We start from the raw sequence: 13,328 nt of genomic DNA, 5'->3' as shown, positions 1-13,328 counted from the left end.
CCACTCAGCTAAAAGATGATCAGGAACATACGTCTTTACCATTCATTGATGACGTTGCCACTCATGAATATGATCAGATATGTGAGTGGTCATGGACTGTTTAAAGTTGGTAAGGAGTTATGTTCCCATTTCATACCTTATGGGTAATTGAAAGTGGGTTAGAAAAGTAGTGGCAAGGGCGTTGAAGTTATCAAACGAAGCTCTAGGCAATTCAATATACGATTTTGCTACCATACTAGTTAGCGTTCTTTGAAAAAGGCAAAGCCTAATCGAATCATCATTTAGGGTGTTAGATGAGCACCACAAATGAAAAGTCATTACGTGATTCGATGTATCTTCACCTGGATTTCCATTGAACTTGTTATCACAAAATCAAGCACTGAAGGCTGCTAATCAGTCAGACTCTGTGTAACTATTTCAAACCAGACTTTTGACTAAGGCTTAGCCTCCTTAGCCTGAGAGGGCTCTCTCAAAGGGTTATTGATCTTAAATATTGATGAGATGGCTAACTCTTGCAAAGTAAATTTAACATATAAATTGGCTAGACAGACCTTACAAAGATTCCCATTGGGCTCATGGAGTTAATCATCATTTCAGCAAACTATAAAACCACTCATTCATAGAAGTCAGGGCATGTAATGTTTAAACACTCAAGACACCTCTCAAATAAACCTCAACTTACAAATACACACAGGAAATCAGAGCAGCAGAGTGAATTCTGAGTGATTGTGTATCTATAAAGCTGTAAAACATAAAGGATAAAACCAAACACATATATCTTGAGCATCTGAAACAATGTATGAATCCTGAGAAGAAAAAGCAGTCATTTGTATTACTGAAAACAAGTTCTTACATAAGCCAAAATAAACTCTGTTTCTCAAAAACATCCAACCCCCATTACATCAAAGTTTGATCTATATATAGAGATACACCCTTAACTAATTTGAGCTTCCTCCTCCAGCATGAGGGGAGCTCGATGACTGCTACTAATTACCCCTATCTACCATTTAACTAACTCATTAAATACATTAAGTGCTGAGCTGTAATTACAAAGAGTCCTAACTAAACTAAAACTCTGATTCTGTTCTCCTCGTAGCATGATTCTTTCTTGATCCTTGACACCTGTCTCCTTTTAGCTTGGCCGAGATAGCTGAGAGAAGGATGCAATGAACAAGCTAGCTTTGGATACTGAATGCGCTGGTGGTTCATTAATCATAAGGATAAAACCCCTATTTTTCTGGTCCTTGTCTCCCACCATTCTTCAAAAATTAAGCAGCATGTTCCCAGCTCTTTAATACCCCAAAAATAACGAGCATCACCATATTCCCAAATGTGCTGGAAGCTTCTTTGATGGACAGGTGTGCCAACCAACTTCTCGTATGCAGCTCCCTCAAAACCCTAATCACCGAGAATAAAGTGGCTTTATAACCAAAAATCTTAAACTTAGGTTAAAAGATTTCACCTTTTGTTAAAGGTACACCTGGCATATGTTGAATGGCTGTAGCAGCTTCCTTTGATCCCTTTCATGTCACTGAGGTGTTCCCTTTGCAAATTTCTGATTCTTCTTTCAAACTGTTTGCCTGCGTTTTAAAAACAACACCTACAGCAGTTTCGCAATTTCGTAGCGCGCTACGAAACTGCGAAACTGTTTTAAACAATTTTCATTTCCCTTGAGATTTCTACTGCTCTGCCACCTGATTGCAAAACTCCTTTTTACCTTGGATATGTATAGCAGGGTCTACATGCCTTCAAAATAAGGAACTAAGCAAAATTTTACAAAACTTAGAACACACCTTTCTCACCATCAATAAGCAGCCAGTTAACCTAGCTGTGCTTTTAAATCTGCAACCTCTCTCCTTAAAGCTTTGTTTTCAGCTCTTAAATGCATGTTCATTTTTCTGATGAGTTTAGCTTGTTTGAGAGCTGGAACTGTCCATGTATATACATCAGCCACTGAATCCACTTGACCCACTAGGTTTTTACTACCTTTTAACACAGCTCTTCGATAGTTGGCATACCTGACTGCAAGCTCCCTAGTGACATTCTTTGCCTTGGCAATTACATCTTTTGTTGTCTCCATCTGGCTCTTTATAGCTATGATATTTCCCCCTTGGGAAATAATGACTGTTCTGTTCTTGCCTTTTTGCTTGATTTGTTTTGCCTCCTCTGTTCTAGACAGCTCTTCAACTACCTCTGTTCTGGGCATTTTTAAAACTTTCTCTCCTTTATGCAGCTTCTCAGCTTCCCTGACTTGTTTCCTTGTAACCGGCCTTCGTGGTTTGAAAATAAATTCCTCACCAGGTTCATCAAATCTTAGTCTCTTTGAAGCTTTGGACTTTTTAGTGTTCTCCGGTGATGATTGAGTCAAATCAATGTGCATTGGTTCAATATGCACTGGTTCAACCTGCTCAAACTCAATTGCCTCAAGCAAATCACTCAAACTGGCCTTAGATATTGGACTTTCCTCAACAGCTACTGATTTGCCCTTCTCTTTGCTTAATTGACTCCTTGTCTTAACTCTTGATACTTTTTCTGACCCACTTGATCCAGGTACATCTTTCTTGTGCTTGACCTCTTCTTTTGATGATGGCTGAGGTGGCTCTTTAATAACCAAGGGCTTCACTGATTTTTTCAATTTAGACTTGGTCTTCTTTTTATCCTTTACCTCCTTTCTAAGCTCAGCTATTGTGGGTTCCTCAATTGATTCTTCTCTTTCTCTAACCAGCTGTGGAGTAAGGCTTGTTTTACTCTGGAAACCAGCCATAAAGATAAAAGAGTTCCAATCCCTACCAATTTTCTGAAGACCATCCAACACTAACAGTTTCACTAAACCATGGTGAAATAATGATGTCTCACAGTCATCCTTCCTTAATTGAACTTTATCACACATCTTGCTGAGACTACGAAACAGGTAAAATGGAATATCTATGGATGCTTTACCAGTAAAATGCAACAACAACTTAAAGTGATAGGAGTAAACCTTGTTATATCTACCCTCACAGGTTAAATACTTTTGAATACAAGTAAGCAGAAGGGCATAGTGCTCTTTAACATAATTTCTAGGTACAACCTTTGTTAAATCCTCATTCACATATGCCTCTTTAAGAAATTCTTTGCAGGGGTTCAAATCAAATTTAAAGTTCTTAAACCACTCCTGCCCCCCTCTTGGAATCTCAGTTACATTAGCAATTGCCTCTGGAGATACTTGAAATTCTAACATAGATACTTTAGAATTTAAACCTGTAAAGTTCAAGGCAAACTCCTTTGTTACCTGAGCATGGCCACCCTGCAGCTTCTCACAGAAATTCCAACAGCCAGCATCCTTGAAAGCTTTCCTAACACCTTCATCTCTCAATGCAAGGTCCAATCCTTCAGGCTCTGTTCTCTGACATCTTCCAGACCGATGCTCCTTCCTCTCCATTCCGCTTTCGAAATTTTTTGCACAGAGAATCACCACCAGCTTCAACTCAAATGGCAAATTCAAATTTTTAGAACGCAGGCTCGCTTGAAAAAGAAACTCGGGCTCATTTGCAATTCGAATATCTTATCACACAAGCTGGCCACTTTATGCATTATTTACAAACATCATAAAACATCCATGCATAATAAAACCGTTAGAATGATTTTTATGTGCATGCCTATGAATCTATTGGTGGAGTGATGGCTCATAAGTGTTTGGGAGGTACGCCAACTGACAATAACCGGACGGAGACAATGACTCATCCCCAGACGTGACCCTTTAGGAATTTGCGCTGCAAAATGCCCGAAACTGCGATTTCGTAGCGCAGATAGTTATAAATTAGCAAAATGCGTTGCAAAATGGCTGGATGCTGACGCGCTGCGAAAAGGCTAAAACATAATTGCGCTGCAAAATCAACCAATAAGACTGCGCTGCGAAAATACGGAAAGGACCAGTGACATGTACAAGATAAGACATGGCTTATGCAATCATGATGGAGGATGACCAATAGTATTAGATAATGATTCACATCAAGACCCTTTAGAAACATGACCCCTAAGTAAGAAACATAGGACAAGACCCATTTGACACCAATTTTTGACAGTGAACTTTGGACAAAAATTATATACATGTGACTGTAGTTCTAGGTGATAACAGAACTTAGGAAAATCAGAGGGAAGTTTATGTGGAATCGCTAGCCACGAAGGGGTGTATGCAATTGGATCATTTGTCAGTCGGTTCAAATCTGGTAATTCTAGAGTTGCTACAAAAGGCAACTGTTGATTCAGGTTAGGTGAAGCATACCCAGGATAAGATGGAATCGCCTGAGTAGTAGGTCTTTGCATACCAGCATAATGTATCTGATGCTGGTAACTCTGATAAGGTTGTTGGTAACCATTATAGTGTGGGTGTTGATAACCGTTTTGAAAATGCGGTTGTCCATTACCTACAAAGCCTTGTTGCTCAGGTCCTCGGTATGTTTGCTGGAATTGCGGTTGTTGATATTGTACCAGCCATGGTTGTTGGACCATTTGCTATTGCCCAATACTGGAAGATTGACCAAGATGTGGGGTGATAATACCCATTTGAGCCTGAGTCGTTCCAGGTAAGGAAGCACTAACCTGAGGTTGTGATTGAGCCGTAGAGACAAGAGGCTGTTGTATTGCAACCTGAGAGACTTGAGGTTGACACACAACAGGCAGTGCTTGTACTTGCGACACAGTCACAATAGCAGGTGTAGTGGGAATATTCGACACAGGTTGGACCGGTTGCATTGAATATACAACCCTTGGTTGTTGAGGCAGTATTGGTACCCAACCGCTGGATGTAATTCCAGTTTGACCTGAATTTTGTTGTGAACTCTCATATGGTTGTTCTCCAAGAGGGAACAATGAAAAAGAATACTACCCTCCATATGGTGGTAGTCCAGTGTTCAAAGGATATATCAGTCTTTGAAGACTGGTCTACCCAAATTGATACTGGCATGTAGGATCAATTTGCTGAGTTTCAACATAAGAAATACCAGATGGGATTCTGGATGAACAAATAGGAACAGACCATGTCATTGAAACAATCCCTGAGTGGACTCCAGCTAGTGATTGATAACTAGTTGGGATAGATGGTATACCAACAAACATTGTAGGAATGGTAGCAGGAAGTTTTGTTGTAGCTGTATCAGATGACACAGTCCTAGATGTTGATGGTTGCTCAGACATATTTAGTCTATCCAAAATATTTCCTAGCGATTCGACAGGAACTTGCGATGAAGGATGATTAAAAGAACTAACTTCAGGAGTAGAAGGATATAAGTGGATCCTAGTTCCAAAATGTAATGGGGTACTAGATGGAAGATCCTCTACTATCTCCTCTATAGAAATCAGTCCAGGTGGAAGAGGTAGACTGTCAGGTCCATAAAATATTTCTGGAGCCGAAGAAGGTATAGCTTCTGCAGTGACAGATATTGGAGGGGTGACACCTTCTGAATTCTGGAACTCAACTTCCAGATGTTCAGGTAAGTGAACTTTAGTCTCTGGATCAGCTCTAGCTAGAGTTGTTTCAGGTATAGAAGTGTCTACCATTACACTAGGATCAGTTCTAATGTCCTCTTGTAACTGCAGAACTTCTTCTGTAAAGGCAGATGTACCAGAAATGATCGGAGTAACTGTAGTCTCTGACGATGTTGAAACACAAGTTTCAAATAAACCAGGTGAATTGGACTCAGTTAAACGAGACCATTTTGCCCAGAATGGCTTCATTTCCGGAGTGAAAGACGGTTGACTCACTAGTCTCCATGAACAACGGGGTTTTGATTGACTTTATTCCACGATTGTAGATTACTTGATCAACTCAAAATTAAGGGGAAAATGATGTTATTCTGAATTAAATAAATTTTAATGGTGCTTTGACACAACTTTTCTTTTTCAATTTTTAAGAGTCGAGAAAAAGCTAAAGATGACTCTATCCCCCTTCGATTTTTAATGAGCTTGAAGTGACAAGTGCTCAGATGGACCTTTTCTTTCAAGGAGTCAAAAAGGAACGAAAGTGACTACTCTGGAAATCTAGACAGAGGGATTACCAAACCAATCACAAAACTGCAATATGCACTTTGGTGATAAATTAAAGAGAAATTACCAAGGACTTATGTATGGTAGTCAATCTCCCTGAATGTTGTGTTCAGTGCATTGTGATCGATAGGGTGGCAGACATGGCTTCCTAGGGATAAAGTATATAAGCCTATTGTGGTCTCCCAATATATACTTGACGGTACGGGGAGCACAAGTCTGTGCTAGCACTTGTCGTATCAAAGAAGAGGAATCACCTAACCTTCGTTGAAAATGATAGTTACTAGTTTTTATGACTCCAGAACACGTCTCTAGCCTAGACCTATAGATGTGTTGCGTTAGGTTCCAAAGCATTGTTAAGTTCATTGAAATTTATTTTAGAGTTGATCTTGTTTAAAAGTTTTCCTTTCAATGGTTCATCGTGTGATGTAGATTTAAAAATTCCTAAAATGCAATCTACAATGATAAACAATCGTTGTTTATTTTGAGCAATGAAAATCCTAGCTACTAAGGAAAGAAGATTATGATTCTTTCAAACAAAGAGCAAAGAGCACACACTAAATGCACTTCTCCTAAATCATTTTTCGCACACAGTCTAAATGCAAATACAAATGCATGTATTTGTTTTTTGCTCCCCTTAATGTGAAAAATGCCAAAAAAGGAAAACTAAGTAGAGCAAAGATCTGAAATATTTTTACTCAAAGCAACATTTTGACAATTTCTTTTTCAAAATAGAAAGGAAGACTAAACGACACTTTTTGATTTCGAATAGAAAATTCTTTCGACACTTCAAATATGAACAAATCAAATCAAATTTATGAAAAAAAGTTCAATCGACTATCCAGGAAAGGAAGACTCAACAACACTTTCTCTTTTTGACACAAAATGATAGTTACAACACTTTTTGGACCAAAACGACAGATCGATTCGAGCAACTTTTCGACAAAGGATTGTAAATGATGAACAAATACATAAAAACATTTACTAATCCTAATCAATGGATGCTGATCTATGTTATCCAAGTAGGCTTCAGTAATGAGATACTGTTCATAAGCAGCAAAACAACTAAACAGAACTGAAAACAAGGACAAAAACTACAAATTTCAAGGAGAGAAATAGGCTCAATCAGTCATCGCACCTGGGCTTCACAGAAATAGGGATGCATCACACTTTTCAGGCTTGGGAGGTGTGATGCATACTGGTTGACAGTGACAGATAGTGCGATGGGCCAGGGAGCGCAACTGAGATGGGTTTTGGCTCAAATTTGCAGCTGATTTCAGTGAGTTAAGCTGAGCTATGATGGACAGTAAAGAGAAAAGTACAGAGGTATGATCTTGAGAGGTTACTGAGCTACCAAAAGGGCATCTAGAATGCTTGTAAGTCAAATGTTCAATTCATAAACTAAACTGGAGATTGATTGAAGCAACATTCATCTACTTTGCAATTGCAGAGCAAGAGCAGTTCGAAGGCTATCTGGCTAACTTCAAGCTCCGTCTATAGTTTATAAAAAAACAACAACAAAAAACAAACATCTATTCGATCCCTAGTGGAGTCACCATTTTGTTTCTGGGAAAAATAGTGTCTTTTCGATCGACTAGCCCTCTAGGATTGGCAGCTATCTTAGAAACAAACAATTCAAAGCAATTTGTGATTTCCTCTATGTATAATAGATAAGAGAGAGGCAAAGGAACCAACCTGGATCTTATGCTTAACTCCTTGCTTGATCTCTCTCCCTTGACTCTCCCCCTTGACAGAGCTTGCACCTCTTCTCCTACTTATCCCACTTAGAGAATACCTGTAGAAACAAAGTAACAAGACACTATCAAAGCATCTTGATCTATCATATCATGAGCATTGCAGGATCAGAAATACAATGAACATACAATGGCATTCACAAATAACAACATTCATAACTAGAAAATTGTATGGAGGAAAACTCAAAGAACTTTATTAAATATGAAAGGAGAATTACAACCCAACTGTCTAATCCAGCATCAAAACCCTCTTCACCTCATGAAAAGCAAGATCACCCAACAATAAAATGCTCTTTCTCAGATACAAACTATCAGCACTTCCTTACAAATTACAAAATTCCAGCCTCTAGATCTCTCAGATGAGGGATCCATTTATAGATGTATGTAAGGGTTTGAGTCATCTCTGGGTTCTTTATTAGTGTCATTCCACTTGTTGTTTTTGGTTCCACTTGGAGATTTATTGGATCTCTTACTCATCCCTGCGCGAATTTAGAGAGGCAAGTGTCATAGGAGAAGTTTCTAGAAGATTCCATGAGCATCCACTTAGAAAACTGTCTTGGACATTTGTCCATTCTCTCTCATCGCACCCCATAGAAGGCCTCTTCAGTATGCATCGCACCTGGCTGGTGTAGGAGTCAGTATGCATTGCACCCTGATTGTTACCGGGAATAGTGTCTATGCAGAGCTACTAATCCCACTAAGGCTGGTAGCTACCTTAGAAACAAACAAACTAAAACTACTTTCGTTTTCCTTTATGAGAGATAAATGAGAGAAGAATAAAGGAGACCAACCTTTGTCTTGCACCTGGTTCCTTGCTCGATTCCTCTCTCTTCTGATAGTCCTTTGCTACTTGCTTTCTTGTGTACTCAGCTTCACAGAGTACCTATAGAATCAAAGCAGCATAACACTATACGAGAACATAGATCTATTATCATAAGCAATGTAGGATCAGATGTATATTAACCACACAAATGCATAAAACATCAATCACACAAGTGTATGGAGGAAAACTTGAATAGCTTTATTTGATAATCAAGAAAGAGCCAAGAGAATTACAACCAATTGTTCTGACCCAACATCATCCTCTCAGCAAGAATCCCTTCTTCACCTCATGAAAAGCTTAGATCACCCAATACTATGATATTGCACTAAGAAACCAGAAGCACTTCCTTACAAGATACAAAATTCCAGCCTCCCAGCCCCGGATCTCTGGGATGAGAGATCTATATATAGATATTTGCAGAGGTGTGAGTCAGCTCTAGGTTTTTGATTAGTGTCTTCTCTTTGATATTTCTTGTTTCCACTTGGAGATCTCATTGATCTCTTACTCATCCTTGGGCGATTCTGAGAGGTAAGTGTCACAGGAGAAGTTTCTGGAAGATTCCATGATCATCCACCTCGCAAACTGTCTCCGCCACTTATCTATTCTCGTCCATCGCACCCTATAGAAGGGATTTTCAACATGCATCACACTTCCCGTGTGCATTAGGTTGGATGCATAGCACTTTGACCATGGAGCAGGTGAAATGGTCCAGTTTTGACCAGTTCTGAGTAGTTTTTCATGGAGAACTTCTGGGAGATGCTGTAATCAGTTGACCTTGTTCTTTTAGGGGTTGGAACAATACCTTTAGGGACTTAGGTGCCCTTGGTTTATGGACATTTATGATTGGGGTTGCAGTGCCCAAAAATGTCTATAACAGTTGCCCCCTAAAGCATGAGGTCGTTAATTTTTTTATGTTGGGTGAAATGCTTTATCATGAGGATCCGAAGTTTTTTCAAGCTGGAAGGCGACCTGTAATAAGATACAATACAATACATTATCTTCATAATATTTTCATGATCTATCTGAGGTGGGCATTCCCATGCTCAGCTTTATAAATTCATTTTCATGTACATAGGACAGACAATCGTCTGAGTGTAGACTGATGATTCTGGTAGAGCCATCATCCCTTAGATTGGATGATTATCTGTGCGGCAATGATGTACATTTCATGTATTTATTTTCCTGAATATATATCACAGTCCGAATGGATGAAACTAGATCCGGGGTCTTTAATCTCGTTCGATCTTCACTCAAAGTACAAGTCGATCCATGTGAGAGATGTTTAGGACTCGAAGATGGAAAGACATCGCTTGATTACCAACCAATGATGTAAGCTGTTAACAGGCGCGAGAGGAATCACCGATAAGGATGATGACCCTCAAGGTACTATAGTAGAATTCACGTGGTGTGAATAAGGGACTTGGCGTCGAACACCACGCAAAATCTTTCGGTCGAAGGCCATTGATGTAAACCTGTCGTCGGAAGTGAGAAACTTGCCATTGAGGCATGCAAGCTTCAAAGTACTGAAAGGGTTGTTCCTAGATCAACTTCTTGGATAATGAGCTGATGTCGACAAGAAGCGATCCGTCATAGGAGGGCCTTAGTGAATCCCACATCAATGACATGGAACGGAGCAAATGATTTTAATGGAGGTGAAAACAATCTAATGACATAAGGTTCAGGGTGGCGGTCATGAAAGGATGGAGCGTGAATGTATTGCAGTGGGTGAGACACAGGTGAATTCTCTGAGCGACTTCTCTTGAACATATCGGCGACACTGACATGATGGATTGGTAGCATTAACCCCAAATATGGATGGTGTGATGGAACCATGGTGATGTGACCAGTGAATGGAACAACCCAACCCGACTCGGACGCGGAGTGAAAGTGTCATGTTCAAGAGCGACTTGCTACCAATGAAGTTTCTTCAAGTTTTCTTCCCAATTTTTCCCCAGTCATTGCTAACCAGTACCTCTTTATTTTTTTCAAGCTTGAGGAGGATAACATATGCTTGTTCTATAATTTTCCCTTCGGGCAAACCCATCGCTATGTTTTAACGAGCCTAGCGATAGTGAAACTCGTTCTTGTCTGTTATGGACAAGTTTGTCGCTATTCGGTTTTAACGAGTTTAACGACAAAGATAACTCGGTCCTTTTCAATTTTAGAGAGTATGAAAAGGGACGTAAAGGAAACTCCAAAAATCATTTTTCATCATCTAATCCCTTAAGTCCGAAAAAGTATAAAATAATACGAAAGGGATGAATTTTCGGTAATTTTAACGAGCCGAACAAAGCAAGCGCTCGATCTTTTTGTGTAATAATCCCTCAGGTCCAAAAAGATTAAAATCTAAAGGAGGGATAGCACTTCCAGTCACTTTAACGAGCTGGAGAGGCCAATCGCTCGGCAATATTTTCATATTTTACGAGTCAGTTGAAAAGAGCTTAAAGGAGACTCGTCTTTTGAGGAACGAGTGATAAATTTGGGTAGCAGCTAATTCCAGGTGAGGTTTGGAATTTTCCAGTCACGGCAGTGTCATAAGGATGGCTAACAGGATCACTCTTCGCAGTTGTTCCTCAAAAAGGGGTAAACAATCAAGTGTAGGTGAATGATTGGCCAATACAGAGTGGAGGTGATGATGAGAACACGACCAAGGCTTCAAAGGCTGAAGTAATACATTCACGATGGTTATTTACCGGGAATTGGTTCATTTTTTATTTTAAAATGAGCTTAAACTCTAGAGGAACATTTCCTCATTGCTTATGTTTATTTTTTAACGAGCTTGAAGTCCGTGTTAAAACTGCTCGAGGCGGGTTTATTTTTTAACGAGCTTGAACCCTGCGGTAACATTGCTCGCGATAAGTTTGCATGCCCCCAGCATAATAACGCAAATTGTGGTGCATATACGCTTATAGACATTTTTGGGCACTACAACCCCAATCATAAATGTCAATAAAACAATGGCTCTTAAGTCCCTAAAAGTGTTGTTCCGACCCCTAAAAGAACAAGGCCGACTGATTACATCTTCTCCCAGAAGCTCTCCATGAAAAACTACTCAGAACTGGTCAAACCTGGACCATTTCACCTGCTCCATAGGCAAAGTGCGTTGTATCCCACCTGAATACACACAGTAGGTGTGATGCATGTCAAAAATCCCTTCTATGGGGTGCGATGGGTGAGAAGGGACAAATGGCAGAGTCAATCTGCAAGGTGGAGGAGCATGGAATCTTCCAGAAACCTCTCCTGTGACACTTGCCTCTCTGAATTCGACCAGGGATGAGTAAGAGATCATCAATCTCCAAGTGGAATCAAGAACTATCAGAGAGAAGACACAAATCAAATCTCAAAAGCTGACTCACCTCCCTTGCAGACATCTATATATGGATCTCTCATCCCAGAGATCCAGGGGCTGGAATTTTGTATCTTGTAAGGAAGTGCTGTTGGTTTCTTAGTGCAATATCATAGTATTGGGTGATCTAAGCTTGTCATGAGGTGAGAATATCTGGTTGCTTAAGGGTTAGAGAGTCTGAAAAGGGACGTAAAGGAAACTCCAAAAATCCTTTTTCGTCATCTAATCCCTTAAGTCCGAAAAAGTATAAAATAATACAGAAGGGATGAATTTTCAGTACTTTTAACGAGCCGAACAAAACAAGCGCTCGATCCTTTTGTGTAATAATCCCTTAGGTCCAAAAAGATTAAAATCTAAAGGAGGGATAGCACTTCCGGTCACTTTAACGAGCTGGAGGGGCCAATGGCTCGACAATCTTTTCATATTTTACGAGTCAGTTGAAAAGAGCTTAAAGGAGACTCGTCTTTGAGGAACGAGTGATAAATTCGGGTAGCAGCTGATTCCAGGTAAGGTTTGGAATTTTCCAATCACGGCAGTGTTACAAGGATGGCTAATAGGATCACTCTTCGTAGCTGTTCCTCAAAAGGGGTAAACAATCAAGTGGAGGTGAATGATCGGCCAATACAGAGTGGAGGTGATGATGAGAACACGACCAAGGCTTCAAAGGCTGAAGTACTACATTCACGATGGTTATTTACTGGAAATTGGTTCATTTTTTATTTTAAAATGAGCTTAAACGCTGGGGGAAACACTTGCTCATTGCTTATGTTTATTTTTTAATGAGCTTGAAGTCCGCGTTAAAACTGCTTGAGGCGAGTTTATTTTTTAACGAGCTTGAACCCTGCGGTAACATTGCTCGCGATAAGTTTGCATGCCCCCAGCATAATAATGCAAATCGTGGTGCATGCCCCCCAAGCTTCATTGCATTCAACTCGGTGGTTGGAATGAAGGTTTACTTTTGAGATTTGGAAAGGGATTTGTTTCATTTTTTAATGAGGTTGACACAATAAAAGAACTATCCTCATGACTCCTTGTTTCATTTTTTAACGAGGTCAACACGAGATAAGAACTGTCCTCGAAATCCACCGTATTTACAGTATTTGATAGAAAATCAAAAACTGAAGGATGATTAAGGTTGCTGGAATAATCTTCGTGGTAATCCGGAAGACGGGAACGATGGTGGTGATTTTCCCATGGTGCCTCTCCTATCATCATTGATTGAATGATTCCTTCGTCTGTAGAATGTACATGCGACCAAGGATCTGAAGAGGTGCCATATTCCTTAGACCTATCTATCCAAACACTCGATGAGTGTTGATTTGGGTTTGCCCCCCAGGGCAAGAAAATTGATTGCTACAATATTTCTAAAAGGCTAGGTCCTCTA

The sequence above is a fragment of the Pinus tabuliformis genome, chromosome 1_2 (assembly GCF_031772625.1).
Source record: "Pinus tabuliformis cultivar Carrire ecotype Pingquan chromosome 1_2, CPIR1, whole genome shotgun sequence".
NCBI lineage: Eukaryota > Viridiplantae > Streptophyta > Pinopsida > Pinales > Pinaceae > Pinus > Pinus tabuliformis.
This window is presented reverse-complemented; position numbering follows the sequence as displayed.